Below are 12,974 nucleotides of genomic sequence, written 5' to 3'. Positions count from 1 at the left end.
GAGGCAATGATTGCGACTTCGGGGTAGTATAAAGGGTACTTTCGTGTTTTTCCGAAGTTCTTTGCCTAAGTATGCTTCAGCGCTAATTGAAAAAAAAAAAAAAAAATCCTCCTGAGCTTTGTTAGTAATTCCAGGTTATCCATGAGAAAACAGTAATTACAAAGCACTTGAAAGAGAAAGAAAATAAGATGGGTTTTTTTTTCCAAACCTATCCCTAATTTGCATAGAATAAAAAAAATAATCTGGTTCTCATTGTTTTCAGTTGATGACTTGGCCCCGGAAAATATCTTTCAAACCATCTTGTCTACTTCAAAACTCCCAGTTTGGCTCCCTCTCCCCTTGCTATTTAGTGATGTAAGAGTGGGAAAAGAAGAGAGGTCAGTGATGATGATGATGATGATGATGGCATTTATTAAGCACTTACTATGTAAAGCACTGTTCTAAGCGCTGGGGGGGTTACGAGGTGAGTAGGTTGTCCCACGGGGGGGCTCACAGTCTTCATCCCCATTTTCCAGATGAGGGAACTGAGGCACAGAGGAGTTAAGTGACTTGCCCAAAGGCGCACAGCTGACAGTTGGCGGAGCGGGGATTTGAACCCATGACCTCTGACTCCAAAGCCCGGGCTCTTTCCACTGGGCCACGCTGCTTCCCCGTGACAACTGGGTTCCCATCATCATCAATGTCAGTGGTATTTATTGAGTGCATCGCGTGCAGAGCACTGTTCTAAGCACTTGGGAGAGTACACTACAACACCTGTATATATGTTTGTACATATTTATTACTCTATTTATTTATTTATTTTACTTGTACATATCTATTCTATTTATTTTATTTTGTTAGTATGTTTGGTTTTGTTCTCTGTCTCTCCTTTTAGACTGTGAGCCCACTGTTGGGTAGGGACTGTCTCTATATATTGCCAATTTGTACTTCCCAAGCGCTTAGTACAGTGCTCTGCACATAGTAAGCGCTCAATAAATACGATTGATGATGATGATGATACGCTACAAGTTCCCTGCCCACAGTGAGCTTACAGTCTGGCGGGGGAGACAGGCATTCAGATGAATAAATGATTTATAATGCATAATTTATAGATATGTACATAAATGTTGAGGCGTGGAGGGTGAGGCCAATCTCAAATGCCCAAAGGTCCCTGATCCAAATGCAAGCTAATGCCCACACAGAGTTTGACTGAAATGGATTTCCTTTGCAGATGATCTCGATTCATTATTCATCACATCTCCCGCTCCATCTTGAAGAAACATGCTGCATTTATTACTCTATTGATTTATTTATTTTACTTGTACATATCTATTCTATTTATTTTATTTTGTTAGTATGTTTGGTTTTGTTCTGTCTCCCCCTTTTAGACTGTGAGTTGGGTAGGGACTGTCTCTATATGTTGCCAACTTGTACTTCCCAAGCGCTTAGTACAGTGCTCTGCACACAGTAAGCGCTCAATAAATACAATTGATTGATTGATTGATTGATTTCATTTTCCACTGTGCGTTCCCGCCCTCACAACCCCCGTGAAGTAGGGAGAAGCAACTCCTAGTATCCCCAGTTTGACCGAAGAGGAGGAAACTGAGGGGCCGAGAGGAGAAGTGACTTCTCCCAGGTCACGCGGTACCTCCGTGACAATGCCAGGATTCGAACCTGGGTCGCCTGAATCCCGGCACCAGGATCTTTCCGTGTCGTTTTGAAATGAACTTCCTCATTCTTGATTCATTCAATCGTATTTATTGAGCGCTTACTGTGTGCAGAGCGCTATACTAAGCGCTTGGGAAGTCCAAGTTGGCAACATATAGAGGCGGTCCCTACCCAACAGCGGGCTCACAGTCTAGAAGTCAATCAATCAGTCAATCAATCATATTTATTGAGCACTTACTGTGTGCAGAGCACTGTACTAAGCGCTTGGGAAGTACAAGTTGGCAACATGTCTTTAGTTTAGATGGGCGATGATCTGAAGGAGTGGTCCGAGTGAACTAATGATAGGATTAAGACTGGAAGCTCACTGTGGGCAGGAACGTGTCTACCCACCCTGTCGTACTGTACCCTCCCGAGTGCCAAGAACAGTGCTCTGCACACAGTAATGATAGCATTTATTAAGCGCTTACTATGTGCAAAGCACTGTTCTAAGCGCTGGGGAGGTTAACAAGGTCATCAGGTTGTCCCACGGGGGGGCTCACAGTCTTCATCCCCGTTTTACAGATGAGGGAACTGAGGCCCAGAGAAGTGAAGTGACTTGCCCAAAGTCACACAGCTGATAATTGGCAGAGCCGGGATTTGAACATATCTATTCTATTTATTTTATTTTGTTAGTATGTTTGGTTTTGTCCTCTGTCTCCCCCTTTTAGACTGTGAGCCCACTGTTGGGTAGGGACTGTCTCTATATGTTGCCAATTTGTACTTCCCAAGCGCTTAGTACAGTGCTCTGCACATAGTAAGCGCTCAATAAATACGATTTACGATTGATGATGATGATGATGATGATTTGAAACCATGACCTCGGACTCCAAAGCCCAGGCTCTCTCCGCTGAGCCACGCTGCTTCTCAAGTAAGTAAGTGCTCGATAAATAGGACCGATTCACTGATTGACCGATTAAAGATGTATGCTGTACTAGACGCTGGCGTACGAGATGATCAATTCGGATCCGGTCCCTGACCGCCACGGGGTTTACCGCCTCAGAGGGAGGGAGAAGACGCATCTTATCCCTGTCTCACAAATGGGGAAATCAATCAATCAATCGTATTTATTGAGCGCTTACTATGTGCAGAGCACTGTACTAAGTGCTTGGGAAGTACAAATTGGCAACATATAGAGACAGTCCCTACCCAACAGTGGGCTCACAGTCTAAAAGGGGGAGACAGAGAATAAAACCAAACATACTAACAAAATAAAATAAATAGGATAGATATGTACAAGTAAAATAAACTGAAGCCCAGAGCAGTGAAGCGACTTATCCGAGGTCACACAGCAGGCCAGTGGCGGAGACGGGACTGGCACCCAGATCCGTGCTCGTTCCGTCTAGGCCGGTCTGCCTCTCTGCGCTGCCAAGTCCTCAGAGATCAGCGTGGCTCGGTGGAAAGAGCCCGGGCTTGGGAGTCCGAGGTCACGGGTTCTAATCCCGGCTCCGCCGCTTGTCAGCTGTGTGACTTTGGGCAGCTTACTTAACTTCTCTGGGCCTCAGTGACCTCATCTGTAAAATGGGGATGAAGACTGTGAGCCCCCCGTGGGACCACCTGATTATCTTGTATCCCCCCCCCGCAGCGCTTAGAACAGTGCTTGACACATAGTAAGCGCTTCACAAATGCCATCATCATTATTATTACTAGCAAGAGATCTCAAACCCGCAGGCGCGTTAGGATCAGAGCACGAACCAAGCAGAGGCGAGGCCTCATTTGGCCCCCCCAGAGGAAGTGGTTTACGCGCCCCCTTTGCCTCCAACCCCCTGAGGACGGACCACGATATCAGGCTTCCTTTGGAGATGCAAAGGGTTTGGCCATTTGCCGATTTCCCCAGAAAGAAGATAGATCTCCAAAGGGGACTCGGGGCTCAGATCACGTCTTCTAGGAGGTAGCTGAATCATCATCATCATCAATCGTACTTATTGAGCGCTTACTACGTGCAGAGCACTGTACTAAGCGCTTGGGAAGTACAAATTGGCAACATATAGAGCCAGTCCCTACCCAACAGTGGGCTCAGCTGAATGGTTTTAATTCAAAAATCAATATTCTCCCGAACCCCGGAGGCCCCTCTCGTGTTTCTAACAGAGCCCTTCCCCGGCTCCAGAAAGGAGTGCTTTAGACCTGTCGTACACCTTACCGCCGTGCTCCTCTCTGAGCGGCTGCAGGGTTTATTAAAGCAGGTTTTATACAATATTAACCGGGGAGATGACGGGCAGATGAACCCTTCCGAAGCGTAAAATAGATCGAGCAATTTGGCCCGCGTGAGCTTAGTTTGGAAAGCACCAGACTTCCAGGAACTTCGGGAGCCTGTACGTTGTCCCGTGGCTCAGGCCGCTCTTCCCATTTGGGTACGCGGAGACCCTTATTTGCTAAAAACGGGCAAAAAGAGAAAAAAGCCGCAACCCTCCATCAGAACCCTGGACTGAACTGAGTACTTGGGAGAATATGATGGAAGCAAAATCATCATAATAATGATAATAATAATAATATTGGCATTTTTTTACATACTACATGCCAAAATCTGTGCTAAGCATTAGGGTAGATACAAGATTAATAGATAATAATAATAATGACAATGGCATTTATAAAGCACTTACTATGTGCAAAGCAGTGTTCTAAGCGTTGGGGAGGTTACAAGGTGATCAGGTTGTCCCACGTGGGGCTCACAGTCTTAATCCCCATTTTCCAGATGAGGGAACTGAGGCCCAGAGAAGTGAAGTGACTTGCCCAACGTCACACAGCTGACAACTGGCAGAGCCGGGATTTGAACCCACGACCTCTGACTCCAAAGCCCGGGCTCTTTCCACTGAGCCACACTGCTTCTCATATGATGAGACACGCTCCCTGCTGGGGCTCACAGTCGAAGGGGGAGGGAGAACAGATGCCTTATTCCCATTTTACAGATAAGGAAACTGAGGCATAGAGCCATTAAGTCAGCTGTGGGACTTTGGGCAAGTCACTTCACTTCTCTGGGCCTCAGTTACCTCATCTGGAAAATGGGGATTAAAACTGTGAACGCTATAACAGAGTTGGTAGATGTGGGTAGTTGGTAGGTGAAAGCAGCGTGGCTCATTGGAAAGAGCCTGGGCTTTGGAGTCCGAGGTCAGGGGTTCAAATCCTGGCTCCGCCAATTGTCAGCTGTGTGACTTTGGGCAAGTCACTTCACTTCTCTAGGCCTCAGTTACCTCATCTGGAAAATGGGGATTAAAACTGTGAGCCCCCCGGGGGACAACCCGATCACCTTGTGACCTCTCCAGCGCTTAAAACAGTGCTTTGCACATAGTAAGCACTTAACAAATGCCATCATCATTATTATTATTATTATTACTCCAGTGCTCAGCACAAGGCTTGACACATAGTGAGGGCTTAGTATTTATAAGCACTTACTACGTACAAGGCACTGGGGTAGATTCAAAGTAATCAAGTCAAACACAGTCACAGTCCCACATGTGGTTCACAGTCCAAGTAGGGGGGAATAGGATTTAATCCCCATTTTACAAATGAAGACACTGAGGTCTAGAGAAGTGAAGTGACTTGTCCAAGGTCACACAGCAGACAAGTGGCAGAGCTGGGATTAGAACCCAGGTCCTCTAACTCCCAGACCCGTGATGATGATGGCATTTATTAAGCACTTACTATGCGCAAAGCACTGTTCTAAGTGCTGGGGAGGTTACAAGGCGATCGGGTTGTCCCACGGGGGGGCTCACTGACTTAACTGCCATTTTACAGATGAGGTAACTGAGGCACAGAGAAGTGAAGTGACTTGCCCAATGTCACCCGGGCTCTTTTCACCAGGCCGTGCTGCTTCATAGATTGTGAGCCCCTCCTGGGACAGGGTCCATGCCTAATTCCTTACCTGGGCACTCTTTCATCATCATCATCATCAATCGTATTTATTGAGCGCTTGCTATGTGCAGAGCACTGTACTAAGCGCTTGGGAAGTACAAATTGGCAACATATAGAGACAGTCCCTACCCAACAGTGGGCTCACAGTCTAAAAGGGGAAGACAGAGAACAAAACCAAACATACTAACAAAATAAAATAAATAGAATAGATATGTACAAGTAAAATAAATAAATAAATAAATAAATAAATAAATAAATAGAGTCTTTTAGACTGTGAGCCCACTGTTGGGTAGGGACTGTCTCTATATGTTGCCAACTTGCACTTCCCAAGCGCTGAGTACAGTGCTCTGCACACAGTAAGTGCTCAATAAATACGATTGATTGATTGATTTCCCATCACTTAGTACGGGGCCCTGTCTCTGGGCAGGGGAATCCCTGAAGGGGAAGTTGAGGGGAAGAAGTGGGGAAGTTTGGGATCCATGTTTTCCCTTCTCATGGGGAGGAAAAGGAAGAACTGTCCTACCCCCAGAGCTCAGGGCAACAGGAACAATAATAATAATGATAGTATTTGTTAAGCCCTTACTATGCGCCAAGCGCTTTTCTAGGCACTGGGGTAGAGACAAGGTAATCAGGCTGCCCCACGTGGGGCTCACAGTCTTAATCCCCATTTTACAGTTGAGGTAACTGAGGCCCAGAGAAATTAGGGGGCTTGCCCAAGGTCACCCAGCAGACAAGTGGCAGAGCCAGGATTAGAACCCCTGACCTCTGCCTCCCAAGGCCGGGCTCTTTCCACTAAACCACGCTGCTTCCCAATGACAGACTCAGCCGGATTCTGGGCTGGACTCCTGGTCTGCATTCATCCTGATCTCCTCCCGCTCCCGCCTTCCCTCCGGGATTCGTTCATTCATTCATTCAATCGTATTTACCGAGCGCTGACTACGTGCAGAGCACTGTACTAAGCGCTTGGGACGTCCAAGTCGGCAACATCTAGGGACGGTCCCTACCCAACAGCGGGCTCCCAGTCTAGAAGGGGGAGACGGACAACAAAACCAAGCATGTTAACAAAATAAAAGAAATAGAATCATCATCATCGTCATCATCATCAATCGTATTTATTGAGCGCTTGCTATGTGCAGAGCACCGTACTAAGCGCTTGGGAAGTACAAATTGGCAACATACAGAGACAGTCCCTACCCAACAGTGGGCTCACAGTCTAAACGGGGGAGACAGAGAACAAAACCAAACATACTAACAAAATGAAATAAATAGAATAGATATGTACAAATAAAATAAATAAATAAATAAATAGAGTAAAAAATATGTACAAACATATATACATATATACAGGTGCTGTGGGGAAGGGAAGGAGGTAAGATGGGGGGGATGGAGAGGGGGACGAGGGGGAGAGGAAGGAAGGGGCTCAGTCTGGGAAGGCCTCCTGGAGGAGGTGAGCTCTCAGCAGGGCCTTGAAGGGAGGATATGTACAAGTAAAATGAATAAATAAATAGAGTAATAAATACGTAATACCTATATACAGGTGCTCCCCTCATTCCCTCCCCTTCCTCCTCTCTCCCTCCTTCCCTCCTCAACCTCCCTTTTTCCAGGATTCTAGACTTTCATCCCTGTCTTTCCCCGTCCCCATCCTATCCTTTTCTCTTTCTCCTCCCTCTCTCCATCCCTCCCTCTTCCCTAATTCTTTCACTTCCCTCCTCCTCCATTCCCTCCCTCCCTCGGTCTGTCAGGCAATCACTCCCCCTTCCCTTCTTCCCTGTGGCCCTCCATCACCCTTTCCCCTCCCTCTTCCCTTCCTTTCCCAACCGGTGCCCCCCTCACATCCCGTCCACTCACCCCCGGATCATCCGCTCTGGGAATAGTCAACCAATCGATCAATAGCGTATACGGCCTAGGGGATAGATTCCGGGCCTGGGAATCCGAATCCCGGTTCGGCCACTTGTCGGCCGTGCGACCTTGGGTAGGTCACTTGACTTCTCTGCGCCTCGGTGACTTCATCTGGAAAATAGGAATTGAGAGGTGAGTCCCTCGGGGGACAGGGACTGTGTCCGACCTGATTTGCTTGCATCCACCCCAGTGCTTAGTACGGTGCCTGGCACATACTAAGCGCTTAACAAATACCACAGTTATTCACTCTGTGCCGAGCACTGTACTAAGGCCTTAGGAGAGTACAATTCAAGAGAGTTAGAAGAAAAGTTCCTCTAAGGAAGCTCCCTTAATCAATCAATCAATCAATCGCATTTATTGAGCGCTTACTGTGTGCAGAGCACTGTACTAAGCGCTTGGGAAGTCCAAGTTGGCAACATATAGAGACAGTCCCTACCCAACAGTGGGCTCACAGTCTAAAAGTGCACTTAAAGAGTTGACAATCTAGGGGCCAGGTTTGATCTGATTACCATCTGATGACCCCAGCGCTTAGTATAGTGCTTGGCACATAGTAACGTTTCACAGCGTGGCTCAATCAATCAATCAGTCGTATTTATTGAGCGCTTACTGTGTGCAGAGCACTGTACTAAGTGCTTGGGAAGTACAAGTTGGCAGCAACTCAGTGGAAAGAGCCCGGGCTTTGGAGTCACAGGTCATGGGTTCAAATCCCGGCTCTGCCACTTGTCAGCTGTGTGACTTGGGGCAAGTCACTTCACCTCTCTGGGCCTCAGTTCCCTCATCTGCAAAATGGGGATAATAATAATGATAATGATGATGACATTTATTAAGCACTTACTATGTGCAAAGCACTGTTCATCATCATCATCATCAATCGTATTTATTGAGCGCTTGCTGTGTGCAGAGCACTGTACTAAGTGCTCGGGAAGTACAAGTTGGCAACAACTCAGTGGAAAGAGCCCGGGCTTTGGAGTCACAGGTCATGGGTTCAAATCCCGGCTCTGCCGCTTGTCAGTTCTGTGACTTGGGGCAAGTCACGTCACTTCTCTGGGCCTCAGTTCCCTCATCTGCCAAATGGGGATAATAATAATAATGATGATGGCATTTATTAAGCACTTACTATGTGCAAAGCACTGTTCTAAGCGCGGGGGAGGTTACAAAGTGATCTGGTTGCCCCATGGGGGGCTCACAGTCTTCATCCCCATTTTACAGATGAGGGAACTGAGGCCCAGAGAAGTGAAGTGACCTGCCCAAAGTCACACAGCTGACAATTGGCGAAGCTGGGATTTGAACCCATGACCTCTGACTCCAAAGCCCGCACTCTTTCCACTGAGTCACGCTGCTCAGTGGGAACTGTGAAGACTGTGAGCCCCCCGTGGGACAACCTGATCAACTTGTAACCTCCCCAGCGCTTAGAACAGTGCCTAGCACATAGTAAGAGTTTAATAAATGCCATTATTATTATTATTATTATTAAATACCACAGTTACTATTGTTGCTATTATTATTATTATTATCATTGGAGGGGGTAGGCAGACTTTGATGGAAAATGACGAGAGGCATGTGGAGGGATTTGAAATCCCCAAGGAAGACCCTCTATAAGTACGTGTGGGAAGCTATTAATGATTTGATTTTTTTTTATATGGACATGAACCGAGAGGAAGATAAAAGCACTTTTTTTAATTTAATGTTTCAATTAATTTATTTTTACTTTTGAAAATGAAGAGCGTGCCAAGGTTTCCGGGAGAATGTAGAAAAGATTGATGCCTAAAAGATAAGAGTGAACCTGGATTCTGCCCAATATTTTTCATTAGAAACGAATCACGCCAGAACTTCTGTAAAAAAAGTTTGGAATTACGGACAACATAGGAATGGCCTGAATTTATGTGCTGTGCCCTCGAAAATACAATCCTTCGACTTGCATGTTTTAGCTCTGCAGAACCATTTCCCCCTAAATTCCATTCGCGTGCTATTAATAACATGTCGAATAGAGGGAAAATGTCTCCTGATGGTGGACAATAGCCAAAAACAGTCTGTAGTACTAGAAATTTTCCTTAGTCAACCAGAAATTTCTGCTGAGAACATAAAGCATTCATCTTTTTTCTCCCAAAAAAAAGGGTTTGTTTCCCTAAAAGTTCCCTTTCAAATGTGCTTTGGACAGTGCAATTTTTTTGGAGGGGAGGTTTAATGATGCTAAGTGCTTTTTTCAGAACGACTGCACTCAGCGCTGGGATAGAAGCAAGATAATAAGAACACCTTAGTTTCTGCTCCCATATTAGGCCTCAAAATCCAAAAGCGGGTATCAATCAATCAATCCATGATATTTGCTGAGCGCCTGCTGTGTGCAAAGCACTGTACTAATCAATCAATCAGTCAATCATATTTATTGAGTGCTTATACTGTGTGCAGAGCACTGTACTAAGCGCTTGGGAAGTACAAGTTGGCAACATATAGAGACAGTCCCTACCCAACAGTGGGCTCATATAAAACAGAGTTCATTCATTCATTCCATTGTATTTATGGAGTGCTTACTGTGTGCAGAGCACTGTACTAAGCGCTTGGGAAGTCCAAGTCGGCAACATATAGACATGGTCCCTACTCACCAATGGGCTCACATTCTAGAAGGGGGAGACGGACATTCATTCATTCAATCGTATTTATTGAGTGCTTACTGTGTGCAGAGCACTGTACTAAGTGCTTGGGAAGTCCAAGTCGGCAACATATAGAGACGGTCCCTACCCAACAACGGGCTCACAGTCTAGAAGGGGGAGACAGACATTCATTCATTCAATTGTATTTATTGAGCGCTTACTGTGTGCAGAGCACTGTACTAAGCGCTTGGGAAGTACAAGTTGGCAACATATAGAGACGGTCCCTACCCACCAACGGGCTCACAATCTAGAAGGGGGAGACAGACATTCATTCATTCAATCGTATTTATTGAGCGCTTACTGCGCGCACAGCACTGTACTAAGCGCTTGGGAAGTACAAATCGGCAACATATAGAGACGGTCCCCACCCAACAGTGGGCTCACAATCTCATAACTACAACCAAGCAGTCCTGGCGTTGACGGTTTGAATGAATGCCCAAGGTCACACAGCTGACGGGTTCTAATCCGTGACCTCTGACTCCAAAGACCGGGCTCTTTCCACTGAGCCATGCTGCTTCAATCAATCAATCAATCAATCAATCGTATTTATTGAGCGCTTACTATGTGCAGAGCACTGTACTAAGCGCTTGGGAAGTACAAATTGGCATCACATAGAGACAGTCCCTACCCAACAGTGGGCTCACAGTCTAAAAGGGGGAGACAGAGAACAGAACCAAACATACCAACAAAATAAAATAAGTAGGATAGAATCATCATCATTATCAATACTAATAATAATAATAATACTAATAATCACGATTGCGGTATTCGTTAAGCACTTACTGGGTGCCAAGCACTATATTAAGGACCGGAGTAGATACGAGGTAATCAGGCCCCACATGGGGCTCACAGTCTTAGAGGGAGAGTAATAATAATGCAGTAGTGAAGCCCCATTTTTTGCAGATGAGGGAACTGAAGCACAGAGAAGTCGTGACTTGCCCAAGGTTTTTGGGTTTTTTTTGGGTGGTTGGTTTTTTTAAATGGTATTTAAGCGCTTACTATGTGCCAGCACTGTCATGGTCGCTTTCCTGATTATGCCAACCCCCCTGCCTCCTTGAAGATAATATATATATATGTTGCCGACTTGTACTTCCCAAGCGCTTAGTACGGTGCTCTGCACACAGTAAGCGCTCAATAAATACGATTGAATGAATGAATGAATGAACGTTATAATGATGATGATGGCATTTATTAAGCGCTTACTATGTGCAAAGCACTGTTCTAAGCACTGGGGGAGGTTACAAGGTGATCAGGTTCCCGGGGGGCTCACAGTCTTAATCCCCATTTTACAGATGAGGTGGCACAGAGAAGTGAAGTGACTTGCCCAAAGTCACACAGCTGACAATTGGCAGAGCCGGGATTTGAACCCATGACCTCTGACTCCAATGCCCATGCTCTTTCCACTGAGCCACGCTGCTTCTCTTGAAGACATATATATCGTCTCTTGAAGATAATATATACATGTTGCCGACTTGTACTTCCCAAGCGCTTAGTACGGTGCTCTGCACACAGTAAGTGCTCAATAAATACGATTGAATGAACGAATGAATCATGTTACAATGTGTGCCCAATATTACACGTGTAATATCGCACGCGCCCATTTATCCGGTGTACAGGACAGCCATCAGTGGCACCCCGGGCCTCTCCAGAATTGAGTTGAAATTCAAAAAAATCTCTCGTTTCATTCCACAAACTCTCTGCCCTAATACTATTTTAAATAAAAAAGGTTGATTTTTTTTTTTTCCAGAAGAGTTCCGGGTTTAGATGAGCATAGTTTACGCCTTCAGCTATGGATTGAATTGATGTAAATGACCCACATTTGCATCGATTTGCATATGTTTCTAATTATTCCTTTCTTTATTGTTATGTATAATTAAAGCTGTATATTAGAAGTGTTTGAAGATTACACGGGTTGCAGACCGGTTAATCTAGCATGTTTTCTGTACAAATAAATCTATCCAAGAACGTACTTTCGTTTAACCGAAAGCTGGCAAATCTCTTAGAGGAAAACCGAATTTGATATCAAATAGTGCTGCTGTAAACTTGGTTTTGCTAATGATTGGGTCAAATCTACAGTCTCACGTTGTTGGACTTTTTTTACTGTAATGGACAGCATGTCGGTCTCGGCGCGACGGGTGGAAAATTGGCAATTGTAAACTCGATCTTATGAATCAAGTGACATAATGGCCACTGGGAACATGCAGTCGCAGGGCCAGACATCATTTCTGACTCTTTAGTGAAGTAAAATGTCGACTCATCCGATCTTTTAAGTGCAAATTGAACTCGCGCTTTTTCACATATTCAAAAAAAATAGAGTGGATTCCACCCTTTCCAGGTCCCCATTTTTAGCTAGTTTTTTCTGAGACTGTTTTTTTGTCGCTCCAACAGCACAAAACGGTGACCCGAACTGTGTTCACGGGCGCACACGCACCCGCGCAACTATAACTCGACACATTCGTGATCTTCCAAATGTGGCTTCCCCGCTTGAAGATGAGGCCTTCTCCGGCTTCGTTGGAAGGCTTGGAAATAAATCAATCAACGATGGCATTTATTGAGCGCTTACTGTGTGCACAGCACTGGTAGACACCTCCCCTGACACCAAGGAGCTTAGATTCTTGAGGGAAACTAGGAGACATGCTAATAACCCTCCGAGTCCCCCTCTCCATCCCCCCATCTTACCTCCTTCCCTTCCCCACAGCACCTGTATTTATGTATATATGTTTGTACATATTTATTACTCTATTTATTTATTTATTTTACTTGTACATATCTATTCTATTTTATTTTGTTAGTATGTTTGGTTTTGTTCTCTGTCTCCCCCTTTTAGACTGTGAGCCCACTGTTGGGTAGGGACTGTCTCTATATGTTGCCAATTTGTACTTCCCAAGCGCTTAG

The sequence above is a fragment of the Tachyglossus aculeatus genome, chromosome X1 (assembly GCF_015852505.1).
Source record: "Tachyglossus aculeatus isolate mTacAcu1 chromosome X1, mTacAcu1.pri, whole genome shotgun sequence".
In the NCBI taxonomy this organism is placed as follows: domain Eukaryota; kingdom Metazoa; phylum Chordata; class Mammalia; order Monotremata; family Tachyglossidae; genus Tachyglossus; species Tachyglossus aculeatus.
The sequence above is the reverse complement of the archived record's forward strand: the minus strand, read 5'-3'. Positions refer to the sequence as shown.